We start from the raw sequence: 23554 nt of genomic DNA on the forward strand, positions 1-23554 counted from the left end.
CTGGTGCCCAATCACCTTCTTCTCCTGTGTTTACTGACATGTGTCATGAAATTTAAGATCAAAGCAATGTTGTTGTTGTTGTTTTGATGCCCCAAATCTTTGAACAACACCTAGTGCCCTGCAGGGACTGTACAGATAAATTTACATTTAATATTTATTTATTTACTTTATTTATACCCTGTCTTTCTTCCCAATGGGAATGCAGAACTGCTGCCATCATTCTCTGCTTCTCCATTTTGTCCCCACTACAACAACCTTGCCAAGTAGATTAGGCTGAGAGTGTATGACTGGCCCAAGGTCACCAGTAAGCTTCCATGGCAGAGTGGGGATTCCAAAATGGGTAAATATTCAGTGATGATGAAATCAGTCCTCAAGCTCAACTAGGTAAAGGTAAAGGTTTCCCTTGCTCGAAAGCCAGTCGAATCCGACTCTAGGGTTGCGGTGCTCATCTCCGTTTCAAAGCCGAAGAGCCAGCACTGTCCGAAGATGTTTCCGTGGTCATGTGGCCGGCATGACTAAACACCAAGGTGCACGGAACGCTGTTACCTTTCCACAAAAGTGGTACCTATTTGTCTACTTGCAATTTCTTGCTTTCGAACGGCTAGGTTGGCAGGAGCTGGAACTAGAGATGGGAGCTCACTCCATCATGTGGCACCCGGGTCTTGAACTGCTGAACTACTGACCTTCCACAGCCTGCAGTTCAGCGTCTTAACCACTTGAGCCACCACAGCTCCCAAGCTCAACTAGGGAGACCTGAAAAGGAGCGGTGGTGCAGGCAGTAACAGCACCTGCAGTAACATCTATAGCGAACAGCCATAATGGCTGTTCGAATCCCCACCGCGGCCGGAGTGAGCTACCGGCCCCAGTCCCAGCTCCCGCCAACCCAGCGGCTCGAAAGTAATTGCAAGTAGAGAAATGGGTACCTGCCTTAGAGGCGGGGGGCACCCTCCTCCTGGTTCCGTGCCAGGAGGGTTGACGGCGATGATGGCAGTAAGAGAAGCAGCAGCGGCGAGGAAGAACAATGGCGGCGTCTGGCGGACCGTAGGAGCGGCGACGACATCGGATCGAGGCGGAACCAGATGATGCAACTGCGGAGCGACGTGGCGCGGCTGGAGCCCGAAGGGACGAGTAGCCGGGAACGCCGCAGTCCAGGAGCAGTGCGCATCAACGGAGGGTCCATCTGCAGCCCGCTGATGGTCGCCGCTCGCCGGAATGCTGAGACTACGCCGGAGCCACCGAGAACGGAGAGAAGCCTGTCGTCCGGGTGCTGTTAGGCAACCCCTCCCTGCACAATTGTCGCCCTAGGTAGGATCTGACTACAAAATGTAGGCCACCTGTAAACCGCTCTGAGACCCAGCAGGGGTCATGAGCAGTATAGAAGTCACATGTAAATAAATAAATAAAAAAAACTAATCTGAGGGTAATTCCATTGTTTGCACTGAATGCAGAGGTTACTTTATCTGTTTAGAAAAATTGTATTCTGCCTCTCTAGAGACCTGCCCCATACTTGTCCCGGATTCTCTGATTCAGGATCCACACTAAAAGTAAAGATTGCATTCCAAAGTCCCTTGGAAAGCAATGGGACCTACTTCCAACAAGCATTAGGCTGAAATCTACTCAGATTTAGGTCATGTATCAATTGCTGACATAAACTGGCTCCCTGCCCATTGTGGCCTGGAGCTGGATAGGGACAGTGGCGCTCCTGGGACTTCAGTTGTGCACAGTTACTCTGTGCTGGATCTTTGGCTTCATGCCTGAGTTAATCTCCTCAGCGTAACTGACTGGATCCATGATTGCCTTCCCCAAACAGAGCATTAATGGCTTGAGATGTATCTGGACTTTCAGAATGATGTATGATAGGTGACAAACTGGTGCCTGCTGAGGCTTGAGGGAGACCTGAAAGAACATAGCAGTTAGGTGTAAATTAAAAGCAAGTGTCAGGTGTAGACACTTTGAAATGGTTCCAAAATAACAGCTGTCACCATTCCCCCCTGGAGGGTCCTATTTGTATGATGTCAGTTCTCACCAATTCTTAAATTCTAAATGCTGAACTAACAGCCACACAGCCGCAAACACTAGATATTATTTATCTTCTGGTTATAAATAGGTACTGCATTTGATAATTAAGAATTGAGATTAGTTGCTTGATTGGAAATGATAAGTTTTGGGATTATTTAAAGTTTTGACCGCTACAGTTTACTGTACAAGGTTACTAGAAAATGGAGCTTGAGGCACTGTAGGTAGTTGTCCCTTTCTCCACCTTATTCTTACAACAACCCTGTGAAGTAATTTAACTGAGTGAGTGTGACTGGCCCAAAGTCACCTAGTGAGCTACATGGTAGAACAGGGATCTGACCCTAGTCCAACACTGGCCCTTTTCACATTACCATTCTAAACTGGATGTTATTCATTGTTGGCCTGACTTTGAGTAAAGCAAGACAGGGACAGTGGTTTCATGCAGCCATCTCTGAAGTGCTATGGTAATTTCAAACAGTGTAGCCTTTTTCTCACCCTTTTTTCACAACCCGATCTTCTTTGGACCCTTTTTAACATTCTAAGGTGAGTGTTATAGTGCTAAACTCATATAGCACTGTAGCGCTATAGCGACACAGTTGAGATACATTGACTTTATGAAGTCAATGCATTTCAGGGATTTGAAGCTGTGGGGCATTATGGCACACATAGCCCAGCCTGACAAAGTGACATTTAAGTCAGATCCTGCCCTTGTAACAAATGAATTTGACACCTCTGAGCTTGACACCTTTAGGGTATAATTTTGGCTGCACATTATTTCAATCACACACATGATTGCTGTATTAATTGATCTTCAATGAGATCAAAACAAAAAGAGTTTAAAACAGCTAATCTGCCTAAAACTTCCTTGAACCATGAGGAAAGGCTGGATATCAATGTTTCAGTTTAATTAACAAATCAAAATGAATCCCTCCAAGGATAGTAACCTACAGCATCATTCTAAGCAGAATTACACCCTTCAAAGCCCATTGACTTCAATGGACTTAGAAGGGTATAACTGTGCTTAGGATAGCAGTGCAGACAAGGTGCAACTAGAATAATAAAGCTGATTTCTTTTTTATATTATGATCTGCTCCACTTTTAAAAGAGACATGAGGGAAAGATGATGTGTGAAACATTCACAGCCTACTTGCCACAGCAGCCTGCATGCATGTCCTCCCATCGTTCATTTGTTCCAGTTTGAAAGCAATATTCCTCCTGTCCTTGTTGCTACATGGGAACCCTACTGAGAAAGCTTGGGAGCAGGCGAGACAGCAGGAAGAGAGTACAGGAGCTCCTGAAATACAAAAATAGCAGCTTGCAAAATGTTCAGGAAGAAGTGTGAATTTTAAATTGCTTTAAACATACAACTTATTTTAAGAAAATCCTTGTACTGCGGAAAAAAAATTCTTTTAAAAGTGCTATGTTATGTATACTTTTTAACTTAAAAACAACAGCTGAAACAACTAAATGTTATCTTCAGTCAAAAATAACTAACTGCTTTGAAGATTTTATACATATGCACGTACACACATGCAAGCACATATGTAAATCTAACCTTCCAGTGACCAGCATTCTTCTTTTCGAGTCCAGAGTTAAACATATACTAACTGCCCATGTAGTTCAGCCTGCAACAAACACTTTCTGACTAGTGCTGCCAACTCCTGGGTGGAAAATTCCTGGAGATTTGGGGCTGGAGACTGGGGAAGGCAGTGTTTGGGGGGGGGGACCTCACTGGGCTATAGTGCCACAGAGTCTACCCTCCAAAGGAGCCATTTTCTCCAGGGAAACGGATCTCTGTGGTCTGGAGGTCAACTGTACTTCTAGGAAATCTCCATCCCCCACCTTGGGGTTGGCAACCCTATAAAATTAGCACACTTTTAGAATATAAATTATTGTATTATGTGAGCAGTTTAAAAATGGATAATTCTATTGTTAACAATAAATCGTTAACCAAAGAAATAACCTACAAGATTCAGTCCAAAGTCTGAAAGTGGAAGGAAAAACATATAACTACCTCCAGAATGACATGGGTTCTAGCACACTCCTGAAAGTTACAGAGGCTCGTAGTGCCCTGGTTGAAATTAAAAAAAATGATCTCTCTACAGAGTGACACAATGTTTATCTTCGTTCTTTTGTGCAGTCCCACACTGGGGACTGCACATGCTCAGGCCTGCCGATGGAGAGAATTTCTAGCTCCTTAGGACGAGAAAGAATGCCCCTCCCTTCAGTGCATGCTCAAAGTGTTCCCACTGAAACCGCACTGAGGCCAAGGGGTGCCATTTCCCCCTCAGTTCTTCTGTTGCCACTGAGCTAAGAGGATGGTTTCTAGCTTCGTTCTACTAGCCACTTTTTTAATCAACTCCTTGGGGGCTGCGGTCACACGGAGCATTAGCCACACTACAGAGACGGAAGATAGGCGGATTTTCCAGGCGTGATCACACCACAACATCAGGGAAGCGTAGAGCTCCCGTGGCAAACCCGAGGCTTCCCGCCGAGGATGCAGAGTTAAAAACTAGTACCTCCGAGGTACTAGTTTCCGGAAACCGCGGGCAAGGGCTGGCGTCTGATCTCGTTTCCGGTGGTAGCATCCGGCGCCCACCCATGTCCCTTCGCAAACAGGTTCCCCCCCCCAAGTCTCCACAAGATGCACACAAGCACCCAACGGCACATGCGCACAAAGAAGAAAGAGAAAGTTCAGTTTCGGCTTAAAAAAATGACCCTGTTTGTCACGGCAGCAGTGCCTAGCCATTGCTTGTGTGATCACGCAGCGCCGCTTCTTTGCCATGCCGCAGGATCATCGTGTGATCGCCACCCTCGTTTACCCGCCGGCACCGAGGGAAGGACCCGTGGTGTGCCGCCGGCGCGTCTGATCGTGTAATCGCGGACCAAACTGCGCCGGGGCAACTAGCCACGCCTCCCCCCCGCGATATCCGGCCCGTGTGACCAGGGCCAGGGTTTGTTTTTAGAGAGGTCTATGATTCTTTTGATATTGTATTCTTCGCGCCTTGTCATGGCTCAGACATCTTTATTCAAGAGAAGAGACGAGATTGGATTTATACCCTGCTTTTCACTTGGCGTTTCAGAGCGGCTTACAATCTCCTTTCCCTTCTCCTCCCCACAACAAACACCCTGTGAGGTAGGTGGAGCTGCATAGTGTATAAAGTGGAAAATATCAGTAACCCTTATTAGGATAGCTGTGGATAGGGATGACAGCAAACTAGTGAAATTGATGCCCCAGGGAGAGAGAAAAAGAAAATTGGAGAAGTGATCAGTTCAGAGACTGACTACAGCAATTATACTGTGCCAGCACAATCAGATACAGGCAGATAACTCCATTTACCAAACTGATGCTTCACACGCACATGATTTAGAAGAAGAAGAGGCGATTGGATTTATACTCCACCCTTCACTCAGAGTCTCAGAGTGGTTTACAATCTCCTTTCCCTTCCCCTCCCTGCAACGGACACCCTGTGAGGTAGGTGGGGCTGAGAGAGCTCTTTCAAGAACTGCTCTTTCAAGAACAGCTCTGACAGAACTATGGCTTGCCCAAGGTCCATCCAGCAGCTGCAAGTGGAGGAGTGGGGAATCAAACCCTGTTCTCCCAGATTAGATTCCGCGCACTTAACCACTACACCAAACTGTCTCTCCAGTCTTGTGCAGATTGAACTCGGTCCTCCAAATGGATTGATCCCAAGCAATTCATAAGTTCTGCAATTTGCAGAAGGTCCATGTGGCTCAGTCGTCATTTTAAAGTTAGGCTTCTGGACACTGCCAAAATGGTACCCCCACCAACTTCCCAGCTTTGTTCATTAAAGCATTAAAGGGATTTCTCCCCAAAGCTTTAGGCTTCTCATCCCCGTCTCTCTCTCTTTACATCTCATGTCAATTTCATTCTGTGCTGATGATTCCCTTCTTTTATTTGGTTTGCATACAGCACTGAAATCCTCCCACTTTTTTTTTTGCACTGTTTGCCTCCTCTCTGATCCCCCTTTCAAGTCAATACCAGCAGGGAACTACAACTCACACAGCTCCTTTTAAATTCCCTGTTGTTTTAATTTTTAATTTCTCATATCGCTAGACTCTGCCACTTGTAAAAAAAATAAAAAATCTAAATATTAAGGGGAAATGTAGATTGTACACTGATAAGGGGGAGGTTGGAGGAAAGTGCGTAGTGGAAGGAATGACCTTTATGTGGGTTGGGGAGTGACCTTCGATGGGTGGCAAAGGGGCAGGGGGGGGAATCTAAGGGAATCTGTATGCTTTTGAATTACCTTTGACTTGGAAGTGAAACAAGGGAAAAATTTGCACAAAAGCACTCTTAGAAAACCTGGGGAAACAATGACCAGAAAGCGATCTGAGCACTGAAGGGAGGAGGATCAATGCAGAACAACAAAGAAAATCCAATGGACATTCATGGTGAAAGTGAAGGAAAACACCTGTGCATAATAGGCCTTTGTCCCCTCCAAGGTGTCACATTAGTGTGTGAGATGGCTCTTTGATTGTTCTCTGCTAGGTGGAAGCATTTACATAACCAAGGCTTAAGTAATGGGTGCTTGGGGGAAACATGAATGGCATGAATGAACTTCTGTTTCCCATCCTTGTCCTGACAGGAAATGAATGCAGGGGTTTTGTAGTCCCAATGTGGAAGGCATTTCTCCTCATCTAGCAAAGAGAAATATATTAACGAACACCAAATTCACATTTATAAACTGTAATCATGGACATTAAAGGATGGAAACTGAGTTGCAGAAAGGGTCTTGTGAAACAACCTTTGCATAAATCAGCGGAAGTGAATGACCCTTTGATCTATGTTGTAATAATCATGAAAGGGCAGCTGACTTGGCTAAGTGATGCCCCAAATACATGTGTATATCCCCAAGCAAATTCCCATGAACAAGCTTTTATTTTATTCCCAGTCATATGCTTATGCATTATTCCATTTTTGTCAACTTGCTAATGACTTTGAGACTGTTCATGAATTTTGGAGGCAAAGAACTAGACACTGCTTTATAATACTCCATTCTGTAGCTATATATTGTAACATACACAGAAACATTTTAGATGAAAATGTAAGACCCTCAGTATTAACAGCTGTGGTTTAAACTCCATTTATTTCAGAGCTGCACCATGGGTGAAATGTTATTTCTGTTACTCTGTTATTACATAGGTTGTTGTTGAAGCATAGATCAGCTAAACCTGGTGGAACGAGCTCCCGGAGGAGATCAGGGCCCTGCGGGATCTGTTACAGTTCCGCAGGGCCTGCAAGACGGAACTCTTCTGCCAGGCATTTAAGTAGGGGCCGCCGCTGTTATAGGCTCATGCTACTGCAGGTCACTGCAGAGTATCACAACTAATACGGCCTGTGGATTTAACAACTACACGGACTAATGATAGAAGCCATCTGTGGACACCAGGGCAATGGCAATTGATTCTGCATCTTACCATCGAAATGAATTTTAATCTGCTGCCTGCACTTTGTATTTATAATGTTTTATGGCATGTTGTATATTATGTATTTTAATGTAATTTGTGTTTTATTGGAAGCCGCCCTGAGCCCGCTTGCGGGGAGGGCAGGGTATAAATTTGAAGAAATAAACAAACAAACTAACTAACTAACTAACTAATGGCTTCCCAGCTGTTTTGGGGTTTCCACTGATTCCTTAAACGTTTACCTGGAGTTTCTCAAAAGATCAGAAATGGAGAATAAGCTTGTAATCCACTACCAGCCCTCTCATGATGCATGGGAAAATGGGTTGCATTCTGTGGGGTAGTCTGAGTGCAAGTGTGGTGACAGCAAGGTATGACGCTTGGCTAGTTCCCTAGGTTAACTAAATCTGCATTCTAGAATACATCCCAGAATGCTTTGCATGGTATGTGTATCCCCTGAAGACATTTAGCCTTCCTCAGCAGACAATGTGAAAACATCAAGGGCAGAAATTCTGAAAGTCTCCAATACTGCCAGAATTTGGATGGCTAGGTAGCTAGTGTAATACAGGTCACTGTAGAAATAGTATGCAATCTATTTTTTAAAACAGCTTTGTCACGTGTTGAACCCTTGTAACTACTAAAGACACTTGAGGTTCAGTGTAGATGTGTCATGAGGAATTTATAAAAGGGCACCCCAGTTTTTAAAAAGAGTGTATTGCAAGTATGAGGCCTCAAGTTTGGATCGGGGCCATGGCATGGGGGAGGAAGAGGTTTTAACCCTTTCTTCTCACACCCCTTCCCTGACCTTCTTTGGCCCCCATAGAGTTGCTGTTTGCTATTTGATCCATGACTTCTCAAACTGGTTCAGCCCCATCAACTTCATTGAGAAAGCAGAGCTGTAAATAATCAACTGTCATGCGGGTATCATGTGCCGCCTGCTTCTCTTCAAACTGCAACACTGAACTATTGACATACCAACTGATATACAATGTATTAAGAATCTCCAGCTAGGCAATCAATCCCTGTTGCCTGTGCAGTGCATCTAGCAGCTGCTGTTCTTGCTTTCAAGCACCTTAATTCATGTAAAAGATGGAAATATCCACTCCTGAAAAGGCGGAGTTATGGGCTGTCCTTGTAACCAGTGCCCTTTTGTCAACCTGATTTTGAAATCCAAATCTTCTAATCCATAATCACAATGAGACTTTTTAAATGAAGGTGTTATGAAGAAACCAAAAGCGACTGGAAACTCCAGTAGCCTCTCTTCACACAACTCTTTTGCTTATTGACTCAGAGAACCAGAGTGGATACAAGTATGCTGGCCCTGCCTCCCAACCTCTGAGCAATCGCTCGCCTCTGAGTGCCACACTTACGCATGGAGGAAGTGCTTATCATCTGGCAGTTGCACAGAGACAGGGGGTGGACCCAGAATGCCTGTGCCCACTCCTGCTGTTCACATGTTCAGTCTGTGCACGGAGTGTGCAGAGGCCTAGTCTCATTTGCAAGTTAGCACATAGGGTTCTACTTGGACATTTTAATTCCAATTTTATCCTTCCCTTCTTCCCAGAAGATGAAGGTGTATACCTCCATTTGATTCTCACACAAAGCCTCTGAGGTAGGTTGTATTGAAAGAGAGAGGAAGAGGAAGACTGGCTGAAGCCCTGTGGTTTTTGGAACCTAGACCTCATCTGGCATTTTAATTGCTGTGTCACAGTGGCTTTTTTTTTTTAAATGAAAGTGCATCCCAAGCCAACAGCAGGGTATAATGCTATTTTCTTCATTCCAGAAACACAGTCCAGCTTTAGCTCTGTGAGGATTTCAAGTGTCTTTTTTAAGCTTTCCTAATGCCAGCATCTTCTTCTCTCTATTTTTGCCTGAGACATGGCTCTTTTGCAACAAAGCACTGGGGTCTCACTGTAAAATGCAGAATCTACCAGTGCTTTTAAAGTCATGTGGTGGATAGATTAGGAGGTTGGAATTCCTTCAGGTATTAAGGCAAACTATGGGCAGTCTGTGATACTAGTCATGTGTTTATCTCATGAAGAAGGTTAAATATAGTGCAGGAAAAAACAACAACAAAAGAAATACCTTCCCGGCAGTGTGGGCAAATGCAGTTTCATTCTTCTGACCAGATCTGAAATCAAGTTTTCCATTCTGTTGCCCTTGCCTACTCGAATGCAGGCATCATTGAGTTGGAGGGCACAAAGTCTGAAACGTCATTGTATTTAGGCTTACCACTATATTCAAGAGCAGAGACAGCACTGACTTTGGTACAGAATACAAATGACTATCTTAAGCTTTCTGCATACAGGTATGTATTAGCTGACTGGTGGTGAAGTTCTGACAAGATCTTCTGAATGGGATGGAGCACAGAGAAAATCAGTTCTGCACAGCACCTATTGGTTAGTGGTTGCAACATCGCAGTTCTTTTCCCTCCCACTCTGCATGGCTTTGCAATTTAACGTGGATAAAAAGTGGTTAATTTATTAAAAGTATACGACGTGCTAAAAATACTAAAAGCAGCCAGTATGCCTAAATATGGAGGAAGAATAATAACTTCATCAGTGTTGGAACTGCTTTTCTATCTGTCCAGTAATAAAGGTGTGGGTGGGTGAGGAAAGCTTGATTTACAAAGTGGGTGGGAAAGTGTGGTAACTGCTCCTTCAGTGTGGTTTCTACATAGCTTATATTTCGAGACCTTACGGCTGCTAAACTAGCTGTAAAAATGTGCAGGTAGTGCAAGTCACTGTCTGTTGAGAGCTCTGACCCATAGGGATGCTTTGAAGGCTTCTGGCTGGAGCTACGTGATGCCTTCCCACACATTCTAATTGATGATCATCCAGTCTTCATAAAGAATGCTGGTATTTAAACAGCAAAAAAAAATCTGGTTACATAAAAGGAGCATTTCATAATACAAGGATTTTGTATCTCCAGGCCATAGTTCATTACACAGAGATGCGTAAAAAAGACTTGTGATATTACAGAATTTCACATTAAAAAGATTCATTAAAGATCAAATTCCACAAGACTCATAAATAAATCTTCTGTGCTTAAATTTAAGAGTGTGCAGAGGGGCTGTGTTAGAGAATGGCTTCATTCGGAGAGAACTACTGAGTAGATAGCTAGATATGGAGGATATGAGGGACTGGGGCTAAGGGCCCTGTTCTTTTCATATATACTTCTAGGATTTTAAAACTATTGTTAGCATTTTTTCCCAGTGTTTTAAAGGTATTTAAAAGACTCTTTTAAAACCTTTTAAAGTATTTTCTTGAGAGTCCCTTGGACTGCAAGAAGATCAAATCAGTCAATCCTAAAAGAAATCAACCCTGACTGTTCCCTGGAAGGCCAGATACTGAAGCTGAAGCTCAAATACTTTGGCCACCAAATGAGAAGGGAGTACTCACTGGAGAAGACCCTGATGCTGGGAAAGATTGAAGGTCAAAGAAGACGGGGACGGCAAAGGATGAGATGGTTAGACAGTGTCATAGATGCAACGAACATGAAGTTGAGCAAACTTCAGAGGATGGCGGAAGACCGCAAGGCCTGGCGTGATCTGGTCCATGGGGTCGCGAAGAGTCGGACTCGACTGTGCGACTGAACAACAACAACAAAAGTATTTTCCCCTAGTATTTCTTTCCCTTAGTTTTCCTGTAAACATAAATTAGTGGACAAGAAAGGAAGGAAGGAAGGAAGGAAGGAAGGAAGGAAGGAAGGAAGGTAGGTTATGGCTAATACCATTAACAGAAGTGTACTTCATTGACTAATCCGCCCTGGGCCGTATGGGTAGGGCGGGATATAAATCCCAAGAATAAATAAATAAATAAATAAAATAAATAATCCCTTGGTTTCAATTTTGGACCAGAAGAGCAGCGCTAAGAGTAGAAAGGAATTGAATAGAAACTCATTGTGTTTTGTATTGTACCCCACATTTGCCAGGCTTGCTTTCACATTCTGGAAGACACTGCTCCTGCTTTCAGAGTTTAGAAGCTAGATCCTATGGCCAGTGATATAACACTTCCAGATTTCTTGCATGAAGAATTACTATTGTCAGACAAGGGAGCTAGCAAATAAAGGGAGCCATGCTGGGAATACGCCAATCTAGAATTTAATAATACTGTGGGATACACACAGTCTTCATACATCATTGTTCATGTTAATGAAATGGTTGTCAAACACACATTTCCCATAGCTTACAATTACAAGCTTCACAGAAACCTTCATGGAGGTTTGACTGTGACACTGATTAAGGGAATAAATAATGGCATATTAATTTAGAGCTAGGTGATAAATAACATCATTAACCTATCTTGTCATTACAATTAATGAAGATGCATTGTCCTTGGCCTTCTCATGCAAACATGTCTTTATTCTCTTTCATGGGGCCTCTTCTTCAAGTCACTGTTATCACTAAAACCATTCCCGGTCTGGCTATGCTGGCTGCTATTTCAAACCTCTAGACTGTGCCGACCTTCTAAGACTAGGCGTGGCTCATCAATAAACTCTGGAAAGCAGAAAAGGATGGTCCCAACCAGTGTTCCATCTAGGCTGAGTTAGTGTGAGCTAGCTCACAGTTTTTTATCCTCCGGCTCACACACTTTTGTCTTAGCTCAGGAAGCATGGCCCCAGGGCAAACTAATTTATGCAGTAGCCAAATCATTCACTCATAACTTTAATGCCAGTAGCTCACAAAGTAGAATTTTTCCTCACATGTCTCCACAGCTTAGAGGGAACATTGGTCCCAACTGCTGGTGAATTGCATCTGTACATAATAAGAAGGGCTGTCTGCCAGGGATGGGAATGAACGATGTTTTTGTGGTTAATGGCTGAACCATAAACAGAAGCACAAACTGATACACTGGTTCATGAACTGAACTGGTTTTTATCAGATTGTGAGCCATTTAAAGTTTAAACCCCTGCTTTCTGCTCTCCATGGCTTTTCGTGTGGAGCAGAAAGCAATGGTTTCCAAATAGCTGAGTAGTGGGGAGCGCTACTCAGCTGTTTGGTTTAATTCACTCAGAGCCATTTAACCCCTGCTTTCTGCTCCCTGTGAAAAGCCATGTGAAGCAGAAAACAGCTGTTTGGTTTAAAGGGCTCTGAGCTTTTTGTGGGTAGCAGAAAGCAGGGTTTAAATGGCTCCAAGCCATTTAAACTGAACAGCTGAGCTCTTCATGAACCACCATGAGCTGCATCAAAATTCATGGAAGTTTGTGGCAATTCTTCAGTTTGCAAGCATCGCTTTGAGAACCATGAACTGCTCAAAATTCATGACAAAATTTAGTTCATCAGCCAGCTCATGCCCATCCCTACTGTCTGAACTGGCTTGTGTAATGCACTGAAATCTCCGAATAGTTAGATTGCAGTTTAGTTGTACCTTTGCAATCATCAAGATTTTTGGGGTATAAGCTTTCAAGAGTCAAAGCTCCCTTTGTCAGATACCAGAAGTTAGTGAGGAAAAGCATCCCAGCTTGTATTTATCGAAGGGAGCCTTTGACTCTTGAAAGTGCAAATCCTGAAAATCTTGTTGGTCTCCAAGGTGCTACTGGACTCAAATCTAGCTGTTCTACTGCCGAGCAACACAGCTACCCTCTGAAACTAACTGCTAAAATGGTACAATTGATGGTTCCAACCAGCTTCAATGAGTTTGGGATTCAATTGCTATTGGAAAATTCCTCACTGGGCCCAGAGAACCAGCTTGGGGATTATATGGAGGCTGAAGTTGGATCCATTTCAGTGTAGATGTAGATAAGTTTTTCAGACTGAGTCTGTTTTGATGAGCTGTGTCTGAAGATTGATCTGATCCAGAATGGAACCTCTTACAGTCTTAGGGGTTTGGGCCTGAGCATGTACAGAGGGTCAGAAATGTTCCAGAAATCATTAATTCCATTCCATTTCTGCATTGTGTCAACTCTTAAATCCATTGGATAAATTTTTATGAACATATCAATCAGCATAGTTCAAATAATTAGCAAAAATTGCTCATTAAGAGGGGAAAATCCATACTACGTGTTAGAAGTGGCTCTAAGGATGTAAATTGTTGCTTTATAAAATCCTGTCATTCTTTTCTTCTCAAAATGCACAATATTAAATGAATCTACATGGATAAGATTCTGTAGTACTGAACTTTAAAACGGGCATAAAGTTTAAAAGTACCACACTCCTTTCCTGCAGCATGAATATATCAAATGCAACATGAATATGGATTTATTTGTTACATTTTATTCATGCCCTTCAGGGCTTTTTTTTGGAAAAATTGGTGCCGAAACTCTGCCGGGAGTTGGAGTTTTCTATCTGTATACTGAAAACTCATGAACTTTTAAACATTTTAAAAAGAATTTTGTCAAAGAGGTTCCAGAACAGAAAAGGCCTTGTCGCTCTTTCTCCAGAGCTCAAAGAAGCATATGTGGTCTCCCCCCCCCTTTTTTCCTCACAGCAACAATGAGATAGGTTAGGCTGTAAGAGACTGATTGGCATAAGGCCACTAGAAGGCTTTGTGGATGAGCCTGGACTTGGGTCTCCCCATTCTTACCACTCTAGCTGCTCTTAAATGAGTGATACAAGGAGGCTGAGGAGGAGAAGAAGAGATTGAATTTATACCCCACCCTTCACTACCCAAAGGAGTCTCAGAGCGGCTTACAAACTCCTTTCCCTTCCCCTCCCCACAACAGACACCCTCTGTGAGGTGGGTGGGGCTGAGAGAACTCTGACAGAAACTGCTCTTTTCCAAGAACAGCTGTGCCAGAGCTTGTGACTGACCCAAAGTCACATCAGCAGGTGCAAGTGGAGGAGTGAGGAATCAAACCTGGTTCTCCCGGATTAGAGTCCGCGCACCTAACCACTACACCAAACTGTACAGTAATGATGGCAGGGTGATTGTAAGAGATAAGAAGTTTTTAAACAGTATTTTTTCAGCTTAGAAGTCTTACTGAGTCTAAGTGAGAATAGATGAGCTGTGAATGAGGGCCCCAACTCTCAGTGCTGAAGGACAGAGGACATTCATTTGCACAAGATCCCCCCCCCCCATATCTTGTTGAACTTTGCTGGGAAAGAGAAGGCTGTAACCACGAATCTTTCTGGATCAAGGAGACGGGGATTTCTGCTCCCAAATACTCTTCTTGTTTCCTGGGAAGACATAAGAGATGTGAAAGACTAAGCTCCTATATTTCTGTGGACTCAAGGGCATCCTGCTGGAAATCCAACAGAATGTAATTATTGCTTCTAAGATTTCTGGTTTTCTTTGGGTGGGTGGGGTAGAGATTGCTGTTTAGGAACTACCAATTAGTTGGTGGCAGTGTTAGAGAACAAATCAATATATTCAACTAATTATATCCAGTAGAATTTACAATGAACACAAATCCCCCAATGAGACATGAAATATCTTCACACGTCTCATTTCAGTCTAGTATTCATCTGTCCCTTTAATTTTATTTATAAGCAGTGAGTGAAAAGATATTTTGGAATGTTTCCTAACAATAGTTCCTTTTGGATTTTGTGTGCAAACTAAGTAGTCCAACAATTTCCTAAGAAGGGTGTCTGGAGCTAAGCTCAATAGCTCTTTATGAGTTTACAAGGGATTTGTGAATGAAATTCTCAAATGGTACTTTGTCTTCAATATATAGATTAAAAGAATGTAAAGGGGGAATGCGCCTAGGTTAAGCACTTCCTAGCCGACTGGCCAGATGGGATTTCTTTCTCTAGGATTTTCTAAGAAAGGCCATGATTTTGATCCCCCCCCCCAATTGAAACCCAGTATTGAAACCCAGGCCTCAAATACACAATCCAATACACAATGCATCATCTTCTATTATATCCTTGTTTCAATACTGATGGAATACTTGTGGTATTCTCAGACTGGGACTATATACAGTTATATATTATGCTGATTGCCAGTGCCCAATGGGCATAAACTACTGCAAGACCTACAATGGTAGTTGGAAGGGTACATTCTCCATTACTGTCACCATAAAGACAACAACATGTGATCAGAATACTGTTTCAAATACCATGATATACTTTGCTCTATTTTACATAGCAGAGGTTAGTAAAACACAGCAAAAAAAACAGGAAGCAAAACTGACTGGGAAGAAGAAGAAGAGATTGGATTTATACCCCGACCTTCACTACCCGAGTCTCAGAGCGGTTTACAAACTCCTTTCCCTTCCCCTCCCAACAGACACCCTGTGAGGTACGTGGGCCTGAGAGAGCTCTTTCCAGAACTGCCCTTTCAAAGACAGCTCTTGTCAGAACTATGGCTTGCCCAAGGTCATCCAGCAGCTGCAAGTGGAGGAATGGGGAATCAAACCCGGTTCACCCAGATTAGAGTCCGTGCACTTAACCACTACACCAAACTGGCTCTCTAAAGTAGGGTAATTGTATGGATATTGAAATGGATATGAATGCTGCTATAAGAGCAACGTTGCTTCAGGTTAAAGCTTGGTGAGCTAATAAAATTCAGTTATTTACTGTAAAATTGCTGTGACTTCACCATGGTCCCTAAAAGCCATTTCACTTGTCTACCGGGTCTACTGATATGTGGTTGGACTGTAGGTCACCATGCTACTGCCTAATCCACTTGGAGTAGCTTTGTGACTGTGCAGTGACCTGTAATCACATTAAACATATTGACTCAACAACTACTTTGCTACACATTTAACTCTTTTCACAATCACAGTTACCCACCTCTTGTCATGGTAAATTTGTTTTGTGAATTGGTCTTCAGTGCAGTAATTTGACAAGCCCAGCTTGTTCACAGACATGGTATGGTCAGAATCCCAGCATCAGAAGTAGCACAAAAGGAAACACTTTAAAAAAATCACACAGAGGTCTCCAATCTAAAATTCAAGTCATGTTTCAGTATTGGTCCCCATGGCATATGAACAAGGAAAATGGCAGATTTGATTCAGGTCAGTAAACAGAGCAAGAGTTTGATCACCAAGCATGACTTGATTTGAAAATGACATGCACATTGCCTTCTGGTGTCTTGTATTTCCCAGAGATAAACAGAAAAAGGTGTTCTGTTTATTACTGATTTCTGGTATCTTGCTTATTAAGGCAACTGAGGCATTCATTAAAAACCAATGATTAGTCTGATGATTTCTAACTAAAGTGACTATGGGGATTCTCTTAGGATTTTACAGTAATTACAGCATTTGTGTGTAGTGCTATCAAATTTCAGCTGACTTATGATGACACCATAGGGTTTTCGAGGCAAGAGACATTCAGAGGTGGTTTGCCATTGCCTGGCTCTGCATAGCATCCCTGGGTTTCCTTGGTGGTCTCCCATCCAAATTCTGACCAGGGCCAACCCTCCTTTGCTTCCGAGATCTGATGAAATCAGGCTAGTCTGGGCCAACCAGGTCAAGACACTTACAGTATTTACTCCAATGCAAGATTAGTTTTCCCCCCAGGTATGCCATTAAAAAAGAAAATAAAAGAAAAGAGGGAGTTGACTTACATTTGTATATAAGTTACAGTTATGTCTAGAAATGTTTTGATGTATAACTTTTTCTAGGGGGCCAACTTATATTAAAAGTCGCCTTACTTTCTAGTAAATATGGCATGTAGCCCCAGCTTCTGTCATGAAATGCCTCGTCTAACACTTTGTATTCAATTAACAGCCATGTTACCTACTTACCATTATGCTATTAGTAAAATAGTATATGATTGAGCAATATGGTAATAAACCAATGTGGTGGATAAATGACAGTTTTTAAATATTAAAAGGAAAGCTAGTCATATTAGGAGAATGGTACAATTAAAACTTCCAGGAGTTTCAATAGGAAACATATTTCTAGATGTAACACAATTCTTCCCACAACCAAAGGAACTGAAATGTCTATGGATTGCACTCACCCAAGGAGTCATCCCTCTTAAATTTCAGGAAGATAGGACAAAGTGTCTCCATGCTTAGGCAGCTAAACTTCTGACATGCCAAGCAGGCACATGGAGATGTGAACTGGCATGTGTTTGTCTCTTGCTTTCCCAGAATCTTGAAGCTGGAGAGGGAAAGGTGTTAAAAAAAGGAAAGGAACAGGTGGTTGAGAAGAGCTAAATTCTGCCTCACCTTCCCGTGTTTCATTTACTACAGCATTTTTCTCCCAGCCTTGCTGTCTTCTTGTAGTGGCCCCTGCCTGGTAGAATGAACTCCCATGTGAGATCAGGACCCTGCGGGACCTCCTACAGTTCTGCAGGGCCTACAAGATGGAGCTCGTGTGCTGGGCTCTTAGTTGAGGTGGCAGGCATCCTCTTTTTTATCTATCTATTGGGCCTCCCCTTCAGTGGATCAGATCTGAGTAATATCTGGAACTCAACTGTGACAGGTTACATCTCTTGAGGCTCTGATGGGATATATAGAAAATGTACTGTATTTTATCTGATGTATTTTAAACTGTTTTTAACTATTGTATATATATTGCATTTGATGGAACCTACACTGTGCCTGCAATGTGGGGAGGGCGGGTTACAAATCCAATAAATAAATAAATAAATAAATAAAGTTCATGTAAACAACAGCTGTTCCTGTAGAGCATCAGAAAGCCTGTTCAAAGTCTAAGATGATTGCAATGATTTGCAAAAAGGTGCTGTTCTAATTGCCTTATATCTCTATCACTCACACATCTGCTGAGTCACTGTCTTCCTTTACCACCCTTCCCATAGGGCTGTCAGCAGTGTTCCCTCTAAGCTGAGCTAGTGTGAGCCAGCTCACAGTTTTTTAGCCTCCGGCTCACACATTTTTGTCTTAGCTCAGAAAGGATTGCTCCAGAGCAAACTAATTTATGCAGTAGCCAAATCACTTGCTCGCAGCTTTAAAGCCAGTAGCTCAGAAAGCAGAATTTTTGCTCACAAGACTCCACAGCTTAGAGGGAACATTGGTTGTCAGCTCTGGGTAGGGAAATTCCTGGACAGTTGAGAATAGAGTGTGAGGCCGACAGGGCTTGGGGAGGAGAGAGACCTCAGTGGGGTATGATTCCATTAAACCCTTCTTCAAAAACAGCCATTTCCTCCAGGGGAACCAATCTCTGTAGTCTGGAGATCAGTTGTGATTCCAGAAGAACTCCTGCCTGACCTGGAAGCTGGTCTCCCAAAGTCTGAAGCCAACAGCAAGGTACCATAATATGGGTCCGATCAGAAAGCTTACAACCTCTCCTGAAATCAGACATGATTTTGTTTGGCTTTGAAGCAATAATGGTATTACAAATGGGCTATCATTTGGGTAATCTTGATTACTAAATTTCCAACTGCACGTTCCTATTTTTTTCCCAACTATCCCAAAGAAAGATCTGGTAAATCCAAAATAATGAACTTTTCCCACAGAAAGCTAGTATTGATAGACAACATTTAAAACACAGATAGTTCAAGGGGTAAAGATTGTAGGTTAGTTTTGAAGCATGATTAATCTCAATGCTCCTAGGGAATGCAAAGTATTTTCAAAGACAATTCTAAAGTAGTTGTGGTTATTCAGGCCCATCACACACACACACATCTTACTGCAGATTTTCAGAGCGGTAAGCCTTTAATCTTGACTTCAGATTCTGTGCCTGCTTTACACACCATTTTTCCCCCTGTGGTATATTTATTCTATAGCTACAACCAAAAACACAAACACTTTTATAAATTGGGGTGGAACATCACTTGTGATGTGTGGGGGCAGTGGCTTCCAAAGTTTTTTCTTTTTAATTCACACAATTTTCCTATCACAGCTGCACAGTAGCATCCAGCTAGCATCTTCCATTTAAATCCACATTGCACACGCATTTTAGCATTACTTTGTTGAATGAAAGGGTACAGAAAGGAACACAGGCAAAGGGGGAAAACCCAGTGTTGAAACTGACCAGACTTTTTCTGAAACTGCCAAGCAGCTTCAAAGCCCAGTTTTCCATATTGCTGAGCATCAGGGGATTCTCTGCTGTGTTATCAGCTACTGTGAAAAATGGGAAAGAGTCACGCAGTCTCATAATATGGGGGTACATGTTGAGTGTGTAGAATGCAAGGGTGAACCCACTGACACTGACATTGCAAGATGTGCTTGCTGGCTGTGTGTGTGCACGCACACTCCTGTGCAAAGTCAGCTGCAACTCCACCATGCTTTGCACAGGGCTACAATTTGTTTGGGATATGAGTCCTCTGGCAGAAGCTCTGGAGAGGTTTTTTTTAGTCTTGAGCCACTAAATTGAAAAAGGGGGTATTTTTGCAGATGCCCTAGTGCAACTGCATAGTAACATTAATTTCCTGCCCTTCTTTTCAAATTTGCATGGTTTTCTCTTTGTGATTCTCTAATTTGATCCAGCACACTTGGCAGTTTTTTTTAAGCGACAATCCTGTGCAGATTGCACTCTATTTTCCAAATGGATCTATCCCGAGCAATTCTTAAGTTCAGTGGAAGGTCCATGTGGCTCAGCCACCATTTTAAAGTTAGGCTTCCAGAGACTGCCAGAATGGTTCCCCAAAAAAACTTTGTTCATGAATGGGAAAAATGTTTTCAAAGCTTTAGGCTCTGTCTTTCTTTACCTCTTCTGTCAATTTCATTCTGTGCTGACAATCCCCCCCCCTTTATTTTGTTTGCATGCAGCACAGAAATCTCTCTCTTTTTTCTTTTTTGCACAGGGGATGCTGATGTTTGCCTCCTCTCTCATCCCCCTTTCAAGTCAATACCAGCAGGGAACTAAACATCACACAGCTCCTTTTAATCTTTCCCCTCATTTTATTTTTTTAATTCAACGATATTACTAGATTCATGCCACTTGTCAAAAAAATTTTAAGGGATAAATGGAGCTTGTACACCAATGAAAGGGGGAGGATGGAGGAAGGTGCAGAGTGGGTGCAATAACCTCGATCTGTATGCTTTTGAAATTACCTTTGACTTGGAAGCAAAACAAGGGGAAAATCAGCACAAAAGCATTCTCAGAAAAGCTGGGGAAACAGTGACTAGAAAGTGAACTGAGTGCTGAGTGGAGGAAAATCAATGCAGAGTGACAAAGAAAACCCGATGGACATGCATGGTGAAAGTGAGGGTAAACATCCGTGCATAATAGGCCTAAGAGTTAGGAAAAGCCATTCCAAATATCTTTAAGGGCACTTATTTCTTTAGGTTACATGGCTGAACTTTGTTACTGAATGAGACTGTGGGACTAACATCAGGGTGTTGACAGCTAACAGAGTGGCTCAGGTGAACAATGATTCAGGTAAAGAACCTATTTGCCATTATTTCAAAAATTACAATCCAAGCAGATTAACGTTTGAAATGTTTTACCCCCGGAACTTGGTAGGTATATAATACATCATATATCATTAGACACAGACAAAAAAAAATGCAGTTATAGAACATTTTAACCATTGATCATGTGGTATAAAATGTCTATATTAATCAGTAGGCCAAATCACCTCATGTTTCCTCATCTTCCAAATCACCTCATGTTTCCTCATCTTCCACTCAATTTACATTATGAGACCAGGAGAGGTCTCCACAAGCTCAACATTAGACAATATTTTTTGTTGAAAAATGCCCTTCAGGAGAGAAGTACACTACATACAATTACTGTAGACAGTACCCTTGAATTGATTTATTTATTCCATTGTAAGAGGAATCTTTTTTCTATATAAAATGTGTCCTGGTTAAAAGCAGACTCATTATGTATTCATCACCTCAAATCATATCAATAAGCTTCTGAACTTTTACACAGATCTAAAACAGCATTTTCAAATTCAACCATATCTTCCTTCAGACTGTTCCTTTTTTGGCACTTTACTAAAAGTCAGCTCATTAAGTTTCTTCTTGTTTTCCCTGTGCAGCCATATTAAGGAATGCATCTGGCTGCCCATATCAGTGTCTAAAAAATTCAAAACAAGTCATCAAATGATGTAAAAAATTCTGCAAACTCATTAGGAGTAACAATTCCAAAAATGGAAGGGACCCAATTTAGCATTCATTGTGCTTATTTCTAAACAAATCAGAGTATTTTTTAAAAAAGAAGAATCCACACATTACAAATATGTTCCACTGCAATTTGTTAAGTTCCCTCTGGCTATCTTCTATTAATAGCCAGCCAGGGGTCTAGGTTGGCTGGTCTGTCCCTGCCAATGACATTCATATCCATTCATTACCATCTTCCCAGGGTAACCAATCATGTTTCCCCACATGTCACTTGAATTTTTTGTGACATTCTAGTTCCTACAGGGAAATTTAAACACCATGATATTTAGGGCACAAACCAGGGGGAAACAATCCAGCAAAAAAATGTTACTGTGCTCTTGTGCAGCTGTCATTCTTTTCAATCGCGCTTGCACAGGAGACCTTCCCACTGGACCAGGCCCTGAAGCATTTATATTCCTGTTAATTCCTCGTGTCCATTTCAATTCTCCCTTCTACCCGTGCCATCTGTGTGGAAGTCTTGGTTCCTGGTTTTGGTCATAAATGACCATGCAGATTTCTAATATTTCATCACCTGATTTGTGGCTTGGCAGGCTAATGGCAAGTACAGTACTGTGTTCACTCCATGTTTGTTTTGCCTGTTGGTATTCTGAGAGAAGCAATATACACTCAGCTTTTGATGGCTGTTTGGGAGTACAAAGATAACATTAAAACTCCTTCTATATTATTGTCGCAATAAAGTTCATTTGTAGAAGGCCTTCACCAAATATAGCCTCTGTCGTGTGGTAAACAGTGTACCAATTCTCTCTCTCATGTGTACTATAATTTAATAAATCATTCATATGCATTTTTTATCTCAGATGTCAGGAGCCTTGGCTTGGCTTTGAACTGTGTATTCTACTGTTGCTGGGTGACCTCCAATTAAATAAAGATGTCTCAAAAATTACAGTTAGTAGAGAATGTGGCAGCTCATTAACTGACTGGAACATGCTGTTATGAGCACATAATACCTGTTCTGAGACAACTTCATTGGTTGCCTGTTGTTTCCAGGCTGCATTTAAGCCACTGGTATTTACCTTTAGAGCTGCTCTCAACCTGGGGCTATGATGCCCCCCCGGTCCTACTTCCCTCCCCCAGAGGCAAGATTTTCCCTCCATTTTTCTTTCCCTGTCTGACTGAGCTGCCCTAGTAATGTGTTTTGTTCATTCCTGAAAAACTCTAACTGTCCCACCCTGTCAAAGTATAGCATTTTAGCTGTTTGCTCAGCCCAGGAACCTGAGGGAAGTATTGGGAGCCCCCTTTAACTTTAATGGAACTCAAGATGTTTTTATATTCCAAATTAACAAAATCTTTTATTTAACATAGAGGGGAAACGTCAAGTGAAATCAGGGGTTGGAATTTCTCAGGTAAAACAAGTATATGCACAGACTTTAGTTCTTACGTTTCAGGCTAATGAGAGTTTCTTAAGCTTTTTGCAGTGACTTAAAATCTTTATATTGAGTGGCTTTTGATGCAATGTTTTCCAAACACTCCAGCACACTTTCTTTGAGTATTCTCTTTTGGTTTCCAGATGGCTGGTACACTCTTTCAGTAATTAGTAACCAAACCCTTTCTCTTGAAACACCAGTACTCATCTTGAGTTTTTAACTGACTCTTAAGGTCTCTAAAGGCAGTTTCCAACCACACCAGACCAGGGATCTCTGTACTCTTCAGAGCTATCATCCTGTTTAGACTGGGTAGGGAAATTCCTTCTCTGTCTAGAAGATCTATCCCCTTTCCTTGGCCCAAATGGGAACCTCCATCTAACTACCCACTCATCTTTGCCAACTTTCTCCATTTATCCTGTCTGTAGGCTTGCCATTCCCCCGCTGGAGGCAGGGGTTTGCTTGCTTTAGGGGCCCTGATCCACCAGCCCGGATCCAGTCAGTGAGGGGAACCCTGCCCCCAAAGTGCCGGGATCACGCCAGGCATGCCACCAGGTGGATGCTCTAGCACTCGGCCAAAAAAACCTCTATGGTACCATAGAGTTTCCAGCCGAATGCTAGAGCGTTCCTCTGGTGACGTGCCTAGTGTGATGAGGTCACGTCCGGGTGATGTCATTGTGGTGCACATGCTACGTGTATGCACCAGAAGATCCCATAAGGGAAGCTCCATCCCCGCACCGGCAGAAGGTAGGGACCTGGGAACCCTACCTATCTGTGTTAAACTGCTCTCAGTCAGGGCTGAATTCTGAATGAATTCTCCCCCTC

The sequence above is a fragment of the Gekko japonicus genome, unplaced genomic scaffold (assembly GCF_001447785.1).
Source record: "Gekko japonicus isolate JY-2015 unplaced genomic scaffold, Gekko_japonicus_V1.1 scaffold801, whole genome shotgun sequence".
NCBI lineage: Eukaryota > Metazoa > Chordata > Lepidosauria > Squamata > Gekkonidae > Gekko > Gekko japonicus.